At 37.3% G+C, this 9,206-nt stretch overlaps 1 non-coding gene across 1 annotated transcript; it reads right to left on the bottom strand.

Moving 5' to 3' along the window:
- Window positions 1-7,864: 7,864 nt before the first annotated feature.
- LOC112731812 (small nucleolar RNA R71) lies at window positions 7,865-7,972 on the bottom strand. Its single transcript, XR_003167570.1, has one exon. It is a non-coding gene; the product is annotated as a small nucleolar RNA R71 (small nucleolar RNA).
- Window positions 7,973-9,206: the final 1,234 nt, after the last annotated feature.

Genomic DNA, 9,206 nt, shown 5'->3' with positions numbered 1-9,206 from the left:
TTTAACTTTTTGTTGAACTTATGCAAGACATATAACTTGTAGAACTAATCAATGTACTCACTAATGCTATTTTCTTTTAAAACCATTTTAGCTAAATGAGGCATGTTTGAATTATGTATGTTTTTGCATATTATATAAATGTAGACTTGCTTATTAAAATAGTTAATATATTAGTTAATTTAAAAAATAATTTAGTATATTATGCATGCAATTTGTATTAAAAAAATTTGATACAAAATAATTAATTTGCTTTTGTAACTAAAGGAAAAAAAACGTTACAAAATCATGTTACATTTTGTAACAAAATTTTTTTATAGGAAAAAATAGATTATCACAAAAAATATCTTGAAGATCAAAATTTGTTACCACTTTTGTAACGGCTTCTGGTTTTTTGTATCAAAAAAATTTGTTACAAAATATCATATTGAATTGTAACAGTTCCATTTTTCGTTACAAAAACTTTTTGTAACAGGACTTACTGCAACGGGTCCTTTTTTTGTTACAAAAAACTTTTGTTTCAAAATTTCGACATTTTGTAACAATTTTTTTTGTTACAAATACAGCTTTTTCTTGTAGTGTGGGTAGTCGAGTTCTACTCTAATTTTCACCTGCCAACCCTGCAGTCTGTCTATGTCCGTCATAAGCAAGTTCCCACTACAGAAGAGGTCATTCAGCGAGCTTTAGATCTTCCCCCTACTCCAGAAGGCCTGGACGCATTTCAAGAGGCCACACTCAAGCGCCAGACGTACCAATTTAACTGGGACGTTGTTCTCAGAGTTATCGCACTACCTGGCAGCATATGGATTTATGGATACCATCGTTCCCGTCCTAAGGGAATATCGGCTTCTGCACTTACCTTGGAGGCTCGCGTATGGGCACAGATTATGTCCCATTATGTATTTCTGAGCACTCATGAGTCCTCCTTCACTGCAGACATGGCCGTTCTACTATGGTGCATCCTTACAAACCAGCCTCTAAACCTACCAAGACACATCCGGAATGCCATGGGATACGGACAAATTGTGGGAAACTTACCTTTTCCCGCCTTGGTCTCAGATCTTGTCTCAGTAGCCGGAGTCTCCTACAGAGCTGGGGACACCAAAGCCATGCTCCTACGGGATGATCAGTATGTCCCTAACAGGAAATATATCAGACCTCCAGCAGCCACTACAAGCCAGCCTACTGAACCGGCTGAAGACATTCCTCCTTCAACACCACAAGCACCTACAACAACTCAACTGCTCCATCAGATACTTGAAAGGTTGGATCGGCAGGACCACAAAGCAAAGCTAAGAGAGCGTCGTAACAAGCGCCGATTCACATACCTCAAGGAGCTACTTATGGGAAAATACAAAGATCCAGACACCCCAGACTCCACTTCATTTACTAGCACAGGGAGCCATGACGGTCCCGACTGTGGAGATACTGCTACCAGCCCACCTTTGTTCCTGACAGATGGCACCGAGGATGGTGCAAAGCCTTAAGTGTGGGGAGGTCGGTCAATACCTGACTTCCGGAGGTAATTTCTCTTCCCTAACACCAATAAAATAGGATATTTAGTTAGTTTTTCTTTTGTAGAATAGGATAAATTGCATAGTAATAGGTTAGTTGCATGCATGTTCTACTTGATTGAAAAGATAATAAGTTTCTTCTAAGACCCTATTTTATTTAGAACAAAATTTCACTAATTTTAATCAAAACTTTTATATTAAATTTGCTTGAAGTTATATTTGGAACATAGTTTAAAAAGCTAAGAACACACAACCCGTAAGATTTGAGCTTAGTTACATGGTTACATTATTTAACCATAATTATTTTATTCTTGTGTGTTTACTTCTCTATGATTGTAATCTATATTTTGTTTCATCCTATATGTCCAATGTTTAGTATATTTATATGCTTGCATATGATTGAGGCCATTATTTGTTTAGCTCACTTATCCAAATTAAGCCTACCCCTTAAGTTACCTTTGTTAGCCACTTTGAGCCTTTAAATCCCATTTGTTCTGTATTTTACCACATTACTAGCCTTAAGCGGAAAAACAATTATATATCCCAATTGAATCTTTGGTTAGCTTGAGATAGAATTGTGTGTTAATTAAGTATGGGAAGATCGTGGGAACAAAAGATAATAAGGGAATGTGTCCTGATAACATAATGGGAATTTGGGTACCTACTCATGTGAAACTATAAAAGAATTAAGAATCCATGTACATTGATAAGCTATGTTTATTTTTATTAAAAAAATCCAAAAATATTCAATAAATAAATAAGGGGACAAAATTACCCCAATGCTAAGTTAAAATTCAAGGATCAATGCATATATGATAAAATTAAAATAAAAGTTGATACATAAGTATGGAATGTGAAAGGGAAATTTTGGGTAGTTAGGTATGAAATTTAAGTTATATAGAATATATATATATATATATGTGTGTGTGTGTGTGTGTGTGTGTGTGTGTGTGTGTGTGTGTGTGTGTGTGTGTGTGTGTGTGTGTGTGTGTGTGTGTGTGTGTGTGTGTGTGTGTGTGTGTGTGTGTGTGTGTGTGTGTGTGTGTGTGTGTGTTAGGTGAAAGCTTGGGTTAATTAAAGATTCAATTTATAAGCTTACTTAACCATATATGTACCCTTACCCTTGCCTTGGCCCCATTACAACCTTGAAAAGACCTCATGATGTTTGCATTGGTACATTAAATGTTGTTGATTGGTTAGGTGAAGAACAAAAAAAAATTAGAGAGTATGATTAGAGAAGGATAGAGTGATTACCCTATACACTTGAGAGACTAGAATATACATACATCATCAGTGAGGGTTCAATGCTTAAATTCTATGTTCCCTGCTTTCATGAGCTACCTTCTTGCATTTTTATCTGTTGATACTGTATAAGAATTGAATTAATGGAATTTGATTTGTGATTGTCTTGAAGAGCTTACTTACTTTTAACCAAGTAGACAAGAATTATATAGTTGCATTCATATATATAGGTTGCATTGCATTGCATGACTTTTACATGTTCCTACTCATTTATTTTATTTCCTTCAACTAAGCATGAGGACATGCTAATGTTTAAGTGTGGGGAGGTTGATAAACCATTATTTTATTGTCTATATTGTGTTTACTTGTGTGGTTTTATCAAATCTTTACCCATTTATTCATATGATTAGCATGTATTTACAACTCCTTCCAAAAATTACTCCATGGTTAAAAACTTGCTTCCTAGAGACTTTTAATTATGTATTTTAATTTTTCTTTATTCCATTCGATGCTGTGATCTGTGTGTTAAGTGTTTCAGGCTTTATAGGGCATGAATGACTTGGAGATTGGAAAGGAGGCTTGCAAAAATGGAAGGAACACAAGAAATTAAGGACATGACCAGCGAGAAGCGACGCAGATGCATAGCTCACACGACCGCGCGAAATGGAGAAATCGGAGTGACGCGCTCGCGTGCCTGACGCGAATGCGTGAATTGGAAACTGCACAAGGCAAAACGCTGGATGACGCGATCGCGTAGATGACGCGATCGCGTGACGTGCGCAATCTGCAGAATCTGCAGAATTCACTGGGGGCGATTTTGGGCCATGTTTTGACCCAATTTTTGGCTCAGAAAAGCAGATTAGAGCCAGGAAACATGTAGAAACCAGGGAGAGATTCATTCCACATAATTTTTAGTTTTAGATCTGATTTTACTCCTCCTCTAGGTTTTCTCTCTACGCATTCATAGTTCTTAGGATTTTGTTTTTATTGCTTTTTGGATTGGGATATTGAGAAGAGTTATTACCTTCGCCAAGACTTCATTACTCTAGTTTGTTTTCCTTACTTGTCACTTACCCTTTCATATCCTTAATTTATTCAGAGTTACTATTGGATTATTTTTAGAATTTATTAATACAAGAACTATTTTTATTTTTAATTGATCCTTTTGATTATTATTCATCATGTCTTCCTTTATTTCCCTTTCCTATTTTGTGAAGTTTACATTCATAATGAGAGAGTAATTCCATAACTTGACTGGGAGTTGATTGAAAGGAGAACCTTGAGTTGAAATGCTCAAGAGAAAAATTGTAATTGGGTTTATTGTTGGATCACCCTCTAATCACTGACACTAATCCTTCCCAAGGGAGAGGATTAGAACTTGTGAATAGAAATAGACTTCCAACTTGCTTGACTTTCCTCTACTTGGTAAAGGATAACTAAGCAGAACAACCTTCAATTATCAATTAATCTTGGAAGAACTTCAACAAGGATAGACTTTCCGACTAATCTACTCCCGATCAAGACTTTTATTTAAATTATATAAATTCTCCGATTTAATTTCCTGTTTATCAAACTCAAAGCCATTTTTGAAAATATCTGATTAATAAAATAGCACACCTTTCCGCAACTCGTTGGGAGACGACCTGGGATTCATACTCCCAGTATTTTAATTCTAATTTTTGTGACAACCCTTCTAAATTGATAAGCAGATTTTTATTGGTTAAGAACTGTACTTGTAACGTATCTCTTATATTAATTTCTTAATCCGCCAATTTTCGCCACGTCAGTTGATGAGCGGATAATTTATACGCTTTTTGGCATTGTTTTTACATAGTTTTCAGTATGATTTAGTTAGTTTTTAATATATTTTTATCAGTTTTTAATTTAAAATTACATTTCTGGACTTTACTATGAGTTTGTGTATTTTTCTATGATTTTAGATATTTTCTGGCTGAAATTGAGGGATTTGAGCAAAAATCAGATTCAGAGGTTGAAGAAGGACTGCAGATGCTGTTGGATTCTGACCTCCCTGCACTCAAAATGGATTTTTTGGAGCTACAGAACTCCAAATGGCGCTCTCTCAATTGCGTTGGAAAGTAGACATCCAAGGCTTTCCAGCCATATGTAATAGTCTATACTTTGCCCGAGTTTAGATGACGCAAACTAGCGTTCAATGCCAGCTCTCTGCCCTATTCTGGAGTTAAACGCCAGAAACAGGTTGCAAAGCAGAGTTAAACGCCAGAAACAAGTTACAAACTGGCATTTAACTCCAAGGAAGACCTCTACACGTGTAAAGCTCAATGCTCAGTTCAAGCACACACCAAGTGGGCCCCGGAAGTGGATTTCTGCATCATTTACTTATTTCTGTAACCCTAGTAACTAGTTTAGTATAAATAGAACTTTTTACTATTGTATTTACATCTTTGGATTGTCTTTTGATCTTTTGATCACGTTTTGGAGGGGCTGGCCTCTCGGCCATGCCTGGACCTTGTTCTTATATATTTTCAATGGTAGAGTTTCTACACACCATAGATTAAGGTGTGGAGCTCTGCTGTTCCTCATGAATTAATGCAAAGTACTATTGTTTTTCTATTCAACTCAAGCCTATTTCTTATCTAAGATATACACTTGTTCGTCAACCTGAGGAAGGTGATGATCCGTGACACTCATCATCATTCTCACCCATGAACGCGTGCCTGACAACCACCTCCATTCTACTTGCAATCGCTTAAGTGCATATCTCTTAGCCTTCTGGTTCATGACGCATGGTTGCCTCGCTTGACAACCGAGCCTTCTATTTCATGAGATCAAAGTCTTCGTGGTATAAGCTAGAATTATTGGCGGCCATTCTTGAGATCCGAAAAGTCTAAACCTTGTCTGTGGTATTCCGAGTAAGATCTGGGAAGGGATAGCTATGACGAGCTTCAAACTTGCGAGTGCTGGGCGTAGTGACAGACGCAAAAGGATGACTAAATCCTATTTCAGTATGATCGAGAATCGACAGATGAATAGCCGTGCGATGACAGCGCATTTTGGACCATTTTCACTGAGAGGACGGGATGTAGTCATTGACAACGGTGATGCCCTGCATAAGCTTGCCATGGAAGGGAGTATGAATGATTGGATGAAGACAGAAGGAAAGCAGAGGTTCAGGAGGAACGAAAGCATCTCTATACGCTTATCTGAAATTCTCACCAATGAACTACATAAGTATCTCTATCCTAGTTTATATTTTATTTATATTTTTATTATCAATTCACCATAACCATTTGAATCCGCCTGACTGAGATTTACAAGGTGACCATAGCTTGCTTCAAGCCGATAATCTCCGTGGGATCGACCCTTACTCACGTAAGGTATTACTTGGACGACCCAGTGCACTTGCTGATTAGTTGTGCGAAGTTGTGACAAAGTGTGATTCACGTTTGAGAGCACCAAGTCTTTGGTGCCATTGTTGATGATCGCAATTTCGTGCACCAAGTTTTTGGCGCCTTGCCGGGGATTGTTCGAGTTTGGACAACTGACGGTTCATCTTGTTGCTCAGATTAGGTAATTTTATTTTATTTTTAAGATTTTTTTATTTCTTATTTTTGAAAATAATATAAAAAAATTTCAAAAATAAATTATTTTATGTTCTTCAGAATTTTTAAGAATGAATTCTAGTGTTTCATGATGATTTGTTTAATCCTAGCTGGCTGTAAGCCATGTCTAATCTTTTGGACCGGGGTTTCAACTTATCATCACAAGAGCTTGTTGATCTTCACCCATTTGGCAGTTACACACATAGTTGTTGTATACATGGGAGGTAGGCAATATCTGCTGAAGCTTGGCTGGCCATTGGCCATGTCTAGTATTTTGGACCGGAGCTTTCACTGAAAGCTTGGCTGGCTAGTAAACCATGTCTAATTCCTGGACCGGAGCTTTAGACTAACATTGCAGATTCCTGGAATTCTTATTAAAAATTTTGAAATCCTTATTTTGCTTTTTCCAAAGAATTTTCGAAAAATACCAAAAAAATAAATAAAATCATAAAAACCAAAAATAATTTTGTGTTTCTTGTTTAAGTATAGTGTCAATTCTTAATTTTAGTGTCAATTGCATGTTTATCTCTTTCTTGCATTTTTCGAAAACTCATGCATGGTGTTCTTCATGATCTTCAAGTTGTTCTTGGTAAGTCTCCTTGTTTGATCTTTAAAATTTCTTGTTTTGTGTCTTTTCTTGTTTTTCATATGTATTTTTGAATTATTAATGTCTCAGCATTGAAAATTTCTAAGTTTGGTGTCTTGCATGTTCTTCTTTTCTTTAAAATTTTCAAAAATAAGTTCTTGGTATTCATCTTGACATTCAAAGTGTTCTTGGTGTTCATCTTGACATTCATAGTGTTCTTGCATGCATCATAGTGTTCTTGGTGTCCTTCTAATTATTTATTTATCTACTAACACTTCTCTTCTTCTTAAAAATTTGAACCCTCTCCCTCTTTCTGTGTTCGAATTTCTTTTCTTCTTCTACTCACATAAAGGAATCTCTATACTGTGACATAGAGGATTCCATATTTTCTTTTGTGTTTTCTTCTTTTTCATATGAGCAGGAACAAGGATAAGAACATTCTTGTTGAAGCTGATCCTGAACCTGAAAGGACTCTGAAGAGGAAGCTAAGAGAAGCTAGAGCACAACTCTCTGGAGAAAATCTGACAGAAATTTTCAAAAAAGAAGGAGATATGGCCGAAAATAATAACAATGCAAGGAAGATGCTTGGTGACTTTACTGCACCAAATTCCAATTTACATGGAAGAAGCATCTCAATCCCTGCCATTGGAGCAAACAATTTTGAGCTAAAGCCTCAATTAGTTTTTCTAATGCAACAGAACTGCAAGTTTCATGGACTTCCATCAGAAGATCCTTTTCAGTTCTTAACTGAATTCTTACAGATCTGTGATACTGTTAAGACTAATGGGGTTGACTCCGAGGTCTATAGGCTTATCCTTTTCCCATTTGCTGTAAGAGACAGAGCTAGAATATGGTTGGACTCTCAACCTAAAGATAGCCTGAACTCTTGGGATAAGCTGGTCACGGCTTTCTTAGCCAAGTTCTTTCCTCCTCAAAAGCTTAGCAAGCTTAGAGTGGATGTTCAAACCTTCAGACAGAAAGAAGGTGAATCCCTCTATGAAGCTTGGGAGAGATACAAGGAACTGACCAAAAAGTGTCCTTCTGACATGCTTTCAGAATGGACCATCCTGGATATATTCTATAATGGTCTGTCTGAAATATCAAAGATGTCATTGGACCATTCTGCAGGTGGATCCATTCACCTAAAGAAAATGCCTACAGAAGCTCAAGAACTCATTGACATGGTTGCAAATAACCAGTTCATGTACACTTCTGAAAAGAGTCCTGTGAGTAATGGGACACCTCAGAGGAAGGGAGTTCTTGAAATTGATACTCTGAATGCCATATTGGCTCAGAACAAAATATTGACTCAGCAAGTCAATATGATTTCTCAGAGTCTGAATGGATTGAAGGAATCATCCAACAGTACTAAAGAGGCCTCTTCTGAAGAAGAAGCTTATGATCCTGAGAACCCTGCAATAGCAGAGGTGAATTATATGGGTAAACCCTATGGAAACACCTATAATCCCTCATGGAGAAATCATCCAAATTTCTCATGCAAGGATCAACAAAAGCCTCAACAAGGCTTTAATAATGGTGGAAGAAACAGGTTTAGCAATAGCAGGCCTTTCCCATCATCCACTCAGCAACAGACAGAGAATTCTGAGCAGAATCCATATAGCTTAGCAAATATAGTCTCTAATCTATCTAAGGCCACTGTAAGTTTCATGAATGAAACAAGGTCCTCTATTAGAAATTTGGAGGCACAAGTGGGCCAGCTGAGTAAAAGGGTCACTGAAACTCCCCCTAGTACTCTCCCAAGCAATACAGAAGAAAATCCAAAGAGAGAGTGCAAGGCAATTGATTTGACCATCATGGCCGAACCTACAAGGGAGGAGAAGGACGTGAATCCTAGTGAGGAAGACCTCCTGGGACGCTCAGTAACCAATAAGGAGTTTCCCTTTGAGGAACCAAAGGAATCTGAGGCTCATCTAGAGACCATAGAGATTCCATTGAACCTCCTTTTTCCCTTCATGAGCTCTGATGAGTATTCTTCTTCTGAAGAGAATGAAGACGTTACTGAAGAGCAAGTTGCTAAGTACCTTAGTGCAATCATGAAGCTGAATGCCAAATTATTTGGTAATGAGACTTGGGAAGATGAACCTCCCTTGCTCACCAATGAACTAATGCATTGGATAGGCAGAAATTACCTCAAATGAAACAGGATCCTGGTAAATTCCTAATTCCCTGTAACATAGGCACCATGTCCTTTGAGAAGGCTCTGTGTGACCTGGGGTCAGGCATAAACTTAATGCCACTCTCTGTAATGGAGAAACTTGGGATCTT

This window comes from Arachis hypogaea, chromosome 12 (assembly GCF_003086295.3).
Source record: "Arachis hypogaea cultivar Tifrunner chromosome 12, arahy.Tifrunner.gnm2.J5K5, whole genome shotgun sequence".
NCBI classification, from domain to species: domain Eukaryota; kingdom Viridiplantae; phylum Streptophyta; class Magnoliopsida; order Fabales; family Fabaceae; genus Arachis; species Arachis hypogaea.
This window is presented reverse-complemented; position numbering and strand designations above follow the sequence as displayed.